Below are 8,975 nucleotides of genomic sequence, written 5' to 3'. Positions count from 1 at the left end.
CATCCATATTTTTGTAAATCAAGAATTTGTTTATAGTTAGAAATCCTATTCTACTCTTTTATATTTTGAACTTGCATAAATAATATATTTCCTTTTGTAACTTGCATTTTTCATTCAATGTTATGTTTTTCCCCTCAACAGATTTGGAGTTTATCTATTCTAATTCTAGATTTTTAGTAATTAAAGGTCGAACATTCCTACTTGAGTGATCACAGTCTTATATTTAATAGCTCTAACCCTTACAGAAAACAAAATTGATGAGTTTCAAAGCATTGGTTCTGATTGTATTTTATATCATCTCCATGTAATTATCATCTCTATTTTAATTATACTTATTTATTATTATTATTATTTTTAGTTTCTAATTTCTTTTTTTTAATATCTATATTGGAGTATAATTGCTTTACAATGGTGTGTTAATTTCTGCTTTATAACAAAGTGAATCAGTTATACATATACATATGTTCCCATATCTCTTCCCTCTTGCATCTCCCTCCCTCCCACCCTCCCTATCCCACCCCTCTAGGTGGTCACAAAACACCTAGCTGATCTCCCTGTGTATGCGGCTACTTCCCACTAGCTATCTATGTTACGTTTGGTAGTGTATATATGTCCATGCCACTCTCTCACTTTGTCACAGCTTACCTTTCCCCCTCCCCATATCCTCAAGTCCATGCTCTAGTAGGTGTGTGTCTTTATTCCCATCTTACCACTAGGTTCTTCATGACCTTTCTTTTTTTCTTAGATTCCATATATATGTGTTAGCATATGGTATTTGTTTTTCTCTTTCTGACTTACTTCACTCTGTATGACAGACTCTAGGTCCATCCACCTCACTACAAATAACTCAATTTCGTTTCTTTTTATGGCTGAGTAATATTCCATTGAATTGCACTTTATTTTTGACTTGGCCCCCAAATTAGTCACACAATTACACAGTGTTTAACAGTTAAACTTCTTGGATTTATCTACATGTATATCACTTTCTTTGCTCAGTTTGTTCTTTAATCCCACTTCTTCACGGTGAGTTTAATTCCCTTCAGTAAGAAACCTATTCCTTGGAAGTTTTAGTATTGAAGATCTATAGGTAGAAATTTCTGTCTTTGTCTGAAAATGTCATCTCTTTCATTTTTTAATATAGTTAGTTAAACGTTATATTCTAGGCTAAGAGTGATTTTTCCATTAGTATCCTTAGGATAGTGCTTTCAGTTATCTTCTGGCATCTATTGTTACTGATGAGAAGATTGCTACTAGTCTCATTGCTCTTTTTATTTGATATTCTTTCTTTCTTCCAAGTTGCTTTGTAGACTTTCCTCTTTGCCATTATGTGATGTGGTTTACCAGCTGTTTTTTAGCCTTGGTTCCCCAGAAAGCAGAGCCTCAGGCCAAGAGTTTATGTGCTATTATTTAATTAGAGAGTACAATGCAAGTGAACCGGATTGCAGGGCAAAAGCAGTGAAGCAGGGAAGGATGGCGATTCAATATGAGAATGCATGATCAAGCTGGGATTTGACCTCTGGAAGTTCTGTAAACTGGATCTCAAAATTATGTGGAGGGAATGTGAAGAAAGGAGAAAGAATTCATCCATGGGTTTAGCCTGTGGGAGAACTGAAAGGGTTGTTTTAGGAATATTCTCACCTGCTGGAGTAAGGAGAGAGGTGGAGGATAGATTTGTTGGAATCATGAACACAGTGAGACACTGTCAGATTGTATATATAAGTAGTCTGCCAGTGTTGCACATTCTTTTAATGTGGAACAAAGGAAGGATCAGGCTGAGGTGAGGTATACGATACAGGATATAATCATATATTTGTTTTCATTTCTTTTACTGGTGACTCCATGCACTTCTTTTATCTGAGGATTTATTTCTAACTTAATCTCTGAGAAGTACTATTTCTTCAAATACTTGTTAAATTCACTCTAATCTCACCTTCTAAAAATATTATTAGATGAATGTGGGTCTTCCGTTTTATCCTTTATTCCTTTATCATTCACATTTTCATTTAACCTCATCATTTTTTCTGGCTTATTTTCAACTTATAAAATTCAAATTCAGTTTTATCAAATATGTTATTTAAACTTTCTATGGAGTTTTGAACTCCAATGAACATACTTTTTCTGCCTTTTTCTGCATCAATTGAGATGATCATGTGGTTTTTCTGTCCTTCATTCTGTTAATGTGGTGTAACACATTGATTGATTTTTGTCTGTTGAACCATTTTACACATAAATCCCACTTGGCCATGATGTATAATCCTTTTAATATGGTGTTCAGTTCATTTTTCTAGTTGGAGTATAGCTTATCTTTGAAGGTTCCAGCTTATCCTTGATCTCCTAACTTCAGATCATCTCTCATTCCTGACCGCCAGCCCTACTGACTTCAGGACTGGCACCAAGAGGCAGGGGCAGTGGATTTACATAGACGGCTTAACAAAGCCCCACTATCATGTAAGGTTTAGTCCCTATAATAAAGTCCTTCTAGTGGTTCTACTTGTCCAACCAAACCTTAATATAGAGTTTATCGAATGTCATTTGATATTCTGATCAAGGAAAAAGGGAGAAAGCCAAGGTATAAAGTATAGGAACAGAAAGAAAAATAACACAAAGGGAAATATATTAAATTTAGGATGATTCACTGAACATAAATATCCTGTAAATATCTAAAAACTGGATGAAGTTGATTATTTCCTAGTAAAATATATACCACCAGAATTGATTCCAGAAGAGTGTGAAAAACAAAAGAGAACGCTTAGAAGACCTTCATTGCTACTTTTGGTGAATTTGTCCACACTTCCATCTGGTTTGGTTTGGAGATCCCACCTCCATATTCTCGTGCTGGGCATGTGACCAAGACCTGGCCAGTTAGAATTCCCTGAACTTGAGGTTTTAACAGAAATCCCAAGCTGAGTCAGTCTTTTGTACAAAGGCTGTCTCCTTGCCTGGGTTCAGTAAATTGGTAATATACAAAAATAGAGTTGCGTTTGGTCATTTTTCTTGCCACCCCTTGGAGAAAGGTTTCCCCAAAATAATACAAAACAAAACAAACAAAACAAACTGCAGAGGGAAGAATATCCAAGTCAGAGAAACATTTTCTATTTATATCCTTTGGGCCCCCACACTTACCTGTGTCTGAAAGTATCAGCACTTTCAAACTTTGTTGTATTGTGAGTCAATAAATTCCTTTCTAGCCTTTAAACTAATTTGTAAGTGTTCTCTAAAATTACAACTTAAAATTAATACAATGACCATGGCAGCAATTGCATAAGATTTCAAGAAGCTAATTTTCTTGCAAAAATGAAGTTATGGGTATATACTCTTTCAAGTTCAAATACTCTGAAACCCTTTCCCTCTTGCTGAATTTTTAAATTCCTTTATATTGGATTTCAAAATACAAAAGAAAATGGGCTCTGCTTCAAGATGTTTGTGAATGTAAGCATACATAGCCATTATCTTTGCCTCTCAAGAACCTATCATAATAATGGTGAAATCTGAAAGAAAGGGAAGCCCACTACTAAAATATGCAAGGAGGGGGCTTCAGCTTCTGAGATATATATGTGCCCAGCAGAACTCCTGAGTAACTCAGGATGGCAAGAGGGAGACATAGACTGAAATTCTATGTGGGGCAGAGTTACCTCACCTACACCTTTTTCTCCAAACAAAAAGCCTGACAGAAAGTCATTTAACCACCCTCTTACCAATTCTTTCTTTTAAAAAGGAGCCTTTTAAAAAAGATATGTAAAGACTGTTTCCAGGTGATCTATAATGGTCAGTGTGTTTGTTACAGTTCCAGCCAAAGACTTATTCTTTCAACATTTGTATGTGTTTAGAATAGTGGCAGGTCTCTATCTGTTCAAGGTAAAACTAAGCCTTTCAGGTTCTTTCCAAGTCCATGAATTATTCCTATTTCTCCCAGGACTTATTTTGCTATTTTTAATATTTATCTTATTCTCTCTTATGTCATGCCTATCTCAAATATCTCAACAAATATTTATGGAACATCGACTTTGGGCAAGGCAGTATTTTTTGGGTGCTATGACTATTGTAGTGAAAATTACAAAACCCTTTCTTTCCTAGGAGTTTACATTCTTCTTAATATCTAGAGATATTTTGTTTTCTCTTCATATTTACGAATGAAGACCATGAGCTCTGTGTTTATGATTATCTTTACACCTCTCATTTTTCTGTCTTGATTATCTTTACTAGCTTCATTATGTCTGTCTTCTTTATAATTGCTCCTGTTCCAAAGGATTCCATCCATCTCCCTCCACTACTACCATGGAACATACTTTCACAGGCAATACCTCATACTTCTTTGACTTCAGTCTGGCATCTTTATCCTGATTTTAGAAGCATACTTGATATTCCGTGATAGCTAGATGAACATTGCCACTAAAATATCACTCTGACATCTCAAATCTCAGAGATTCCAGCTGAATTGTCATCTATTCCTCTACTATGACAAACAAGTTATATTGCATTTCTTATATCAGTGGAACTTCTCACCATCTACTCAGTCACCTAAACCAGAAACTTAAGGTCATCTTTAAATTATCCAAGCTGCCACCAAATTTTATTGTGCTTCTTTAATACTACTTGAATCTATATGCATCCATATCTCAACTGTCTCACCATTATATCAGGACTTTATACTATTTTCTTCCAGTTAATGCCATAACTCCGTAAGTGGGACAATCTAAATTTTGACAATCTGTTCATATCCCTGCTAGTATGACCATTCTAAAAATTGAAAAATTTTATTCCTATTAGAAAAATCGTGTTGACTGTGCATTGCTTAGAAGATCTAGTTCAACTCTTCAGCCTGATACACAATACCACTTGTTACCTCTTTGGCCTCATCTCTTCATTTCTTGCTAATGTACTTATATCTCTTCCTCTTCTACCCCAGAGCATGATGATTCATACTTACTGTTTACTGAGCCCTAAATTTTCAATGCATCTTTACTGTTGCATGCAGTGTTTATTTTGCTTAGAATAAAATTAATGACTTCATTTCATTGGCTAATTGTTACTAGTCCTGTAAGATACAACTCAGATATAACCCAACTTTAAGGAGGTTTGAATTATTAGTGTAGATTTCTCCTCCTAGATCATTCCATTTTATCCTGTATCTGAAATCTGTGTCAGGGTATCCCTGACATAGAGTGTTACTGTATGTTTATTCATCTGCCTTTTTTGAAATGTAATACATTTCTTCATGATAAGTGCTGTACTTCGTAACTATAACCCTAGCACACAGCATCGGGCATGGCACATTCTTGGTCAGTGTTGAATGCCTGAAATAGTGATTTAGAAAAGAGTTGGCAGATATTATAACTTAATAGGCAAGAAACCCTATACAAATATGTTAAGTAAGTGAGAGAGATCTAGGTTGAAATACATCAAATCCAGGATGGTAAGTAACAGTATTAAAATAGGTTTTCTTTGGAGAATAAAGGGTGAAAAATAAGTCTGGGATGCTCACAGTGGCCAAAAATTCTGAAGCAGTGTGTGTGTGTGTGTGTGTGTGTGTGTGTGTGTGTGTGTGTGTATGCCAGTAACTGTTCTAGTTTTTAGAAATGTAGTAGTAATTTAAAAAAAAAGAAAGGTCTTTTGGAGCTTCTATTTTGGGATAGGAATGGGGAAGAAAACAAGCACAAGATAAATAAAAAATGTTTTAGATAGTCACAAGTGCTACTAAAGAAAAAAAAATACACTTCCAGAATAGAAGATGACAAGGCCAGGGGTGGTAGATAACTGTGTTGTGACTAGTGATGTGAGAATGGAGAACCCAGAGCCCAGAGTTGGCTTATAATTAGTGTCTGTCCTCTATGAATGGTGGATGAGAGAAAAAGGATTTTCCCCAACATGCTTTTCCAAATCTCCACATTTTTGCAGTGATGTTAAACATGCTGGCTTGATGATTAAAAATGGAGAGTTTTGATTATCACACAAAGGAGAGCCTCTTATCTCATAGTGAAAAAGCATGAGTTAAGATGGTAAAGAATTTTCAAATCTTAAAAGAAGTCACAGAAAAGAAATGCAGTTCAGATTTCCATTCGAAATTCTCATACCAGGAAACTTCTCATTGAAGGGAGTATACATTCACCTCTCAAATAATGAAAAGACATGAAATGTTTGGTTAATCGTAGTAAAGAAGATACTGAAGATCTCAAAGTATTGCATATGGATAACAAGTAATATTACTTAACAGAAACGTCACATTTCTTTGTGAACTTTCCAGTACATGCAGTGTTTTGATGTTCATGTTGTTCGATGCTCAGGCTTGTTTGCATTAACAAAAGAATCTTTATACTTAATTCTTCATGGAATATTGAGAGCACAACTTATTTTCATGGTTAGCCAAAAAAGATAGACTTTATATTGCTATCAAAAACTTATCCACAGGCTATAACTACTTTCAAAAAGAATTTGTTATTCAGACAAGGGTTTTTTTTTGGAATTAGGCCAAAATAAACAAATGTTTTAAAAACTACCAAGAAAATACAGAGAAAATTCTTAAGATGGAAATATTTATGCTCACAACCACAGTGATGCTGTGTATTTAAACTGATATACTGTAATGTAAAAAATGTATCAGGTTGAGCTCAGAAGATTCAGGTACAAATCTTCTCCATTTCTGATTTGTCAGGGCAGACAGAGAGGAATATGATTTGGAAGAGCAATATAATACTCAGCAATCGCTTTGAGAGCAAAATAAGTGGCTCTATAGTTTCAAAGTCAGAGTGTTAAATTGGGTTTATGATATAAGCAGCATACACTGGTAGAATGAGAGAGGGTGATGTGAAGTAAAGTTAGAGCGATACGATATTGGTGGTTGTTCAAACAGGAAGGATACTGTCTTCTAGCAGCTTCAGTAGCAGGAATTAGGGATTCCATTTTTGGGAAAAATGGTAGAATATAATGTTATAGTGGGCCTAGAACCAAGACATTAAGCCATTTACTTGTCTAGGACTCATTATAATCATTTTCTAGGTACAGGATGGATCCTAGATGAGAAGTTGTATTAGTTGTCTGTTGCTGCATAAGAAATTAGTACAAATGTAGTGGCTTAAAACAGCATCCCTTTATTAGCTCACAGTGCTATAGGTTGGGATACTGGCATGGAGTGACTAGGTTCTGTGTTCAAGGTCTTAAAGGTCTGAAATCAGCATTTTTAAACCCTTGTCAGATAATTCTAACATCTAATTCATCTCTGTTGGCATCATCTGTCACATCTTATTCAAGCTGTCATGTATCTGGTTCTTGGTATAAGTAGTGATATTTTATTGTCTTTTGGACATTTTGGCTATTATGTTAGGATTCTTTGGTCCCTATTTAAATTGTTTTGTTTTTTTTAATTTTTAGCAGGCATTCACTCTTTATAGGTTTGGCACACATTTCCTGTACTTTTATGGACAGTGGTTCCATGATAACCTAATTTTCTGACCCTTTGTGGTACTCTTATGGTCTGTTTCTCTTGTGCAGGTGGGGTTACCTCTGGTCCCTTCTCATGCTGCTTATGGGGTCTGAAGTAGCTTCCCCAGGATACGGCACTTGGTGCTTCTGGTGAGGGAAGGGAATCTCTGGAACACGTGATGAAGAGTCCTTCCTGGGCCAGGCACTTGTGACAGGGTCTCCCTGGACTGTAAGGAGTGGAGGGTGCTTACCAGGTTGAGAGCTTTCTGTGGAGGGATCTCCGTTGCCGGTACCAGCAAGTTGCCTGATGTTTCTGGGGAGGGGAGAGGAGTCTCAGGCCCATCTGAGGAGAGCATTGTCCAGGTGGGAGCTTTTTGTGGTAGGAGCACTTTTGCTGGGACCCTTAGCCACTGATGTGTCTGGGTGGTGAAGGGGGATCTCAGGCCCAGTGGGGAAGGAAAGCACTTTCCCTGGTCACTTAGTGTCATCAGGGCTTCCAATTGTTCGTCCTTGCAGGTTCTGCAAGGCTCGCCTGGTGTTTGGGGGATTCCCATTTGATGTGATGGAGGAAGAGCCTCTTTGAGCCACTTCCTGTTACTAAGTTGGGAGTTAGGAAATGCTGGGCCTGGATCACATTTTTTTGTTGGTAGAGGGTCATAAGGTGCCCTGCCATGAGGCTGTTCATCCATTCTGAGGGTCCCTAGGCAATTCACCTTCTCTAGACCTTTCAGAGATCTCCTTTGGTTGTCTCATATTATTTCCAGGATATATAGTTGTGCATATAAAGGGGGAGCAGGGAGAGGGGAGTATAAACCATCTTATCTGGATTAGAAGTCCTCTCTGTGCCTTTTAAGTGCCCACCTGATTAGGTCAGGCTCACTCTGTATAATCTCCCAATCAACTGTGCTATATATCATAATCTAATAATGGGAATGATATTCCATCACATTCACAGGTCTCATACTCAAGGGGAGGGGCTCCTACAAAGATCATTGGGCATCATCTTAGAATTCTGTCGACCACAGAAGGTGCATGTGAATGTACTGAAGCATTAATTAAGCAATTATCATCCTTTGGAAGGTTTTAATCTGTTAGGATAGTATGAAAGCCAAGTACTGTTATAATTATTCTACTCACTTTAAATGAAGTATATCTGATATCAAAAATACTTCCTAAAAATCAGACTATTCAAACAACTTTCAGAAGTTAATGTAAATTTCAGAGGTTTGATCCAAGCCTTCATTTCTGGCCATGCAGATATCTTCTGTGTGAAAAATATGCTACCTCAAAGATGTTTTCAAAAACTTCACCACCACTCCCCATTTATACGTTGTAGTTATGTGCAAATACTGTGGCTGCCAGCAATTCACAGAGAAAAGAAAGGTCAGTGATGTTGCTGACTTTAACTTTTTAGAGAAGGTGTATACTTAACACTGCCTACATTTGTATAGGCTGCACATTGCACAAAATTTCTGATTATTGCTTTAGGTTATAATACAATGTACTCTCACCTATACCAGGATTGAAAAATTTAAGCAAAATTTTCTGGACTGGCCAAT

Source organism: Mesoplodon mirus, assembly GCF_964341445.2.
Source record: "Mesoplodon mirus genome assembly, chromosome: 1".
In the NCBI taxonomy this organism is placed as follows: domain Eukaryota; kingdom Metazoa; phylum Chordata; class Mammalia; order Artiodactyla; family Ziphiidae; genus Mesoplodon; species Mesoplodon mirus.
The sequence above is the reverse complement of the archived record's forward strand: the minus strand, read 5'-3'. Positions refer to the sequence as shown.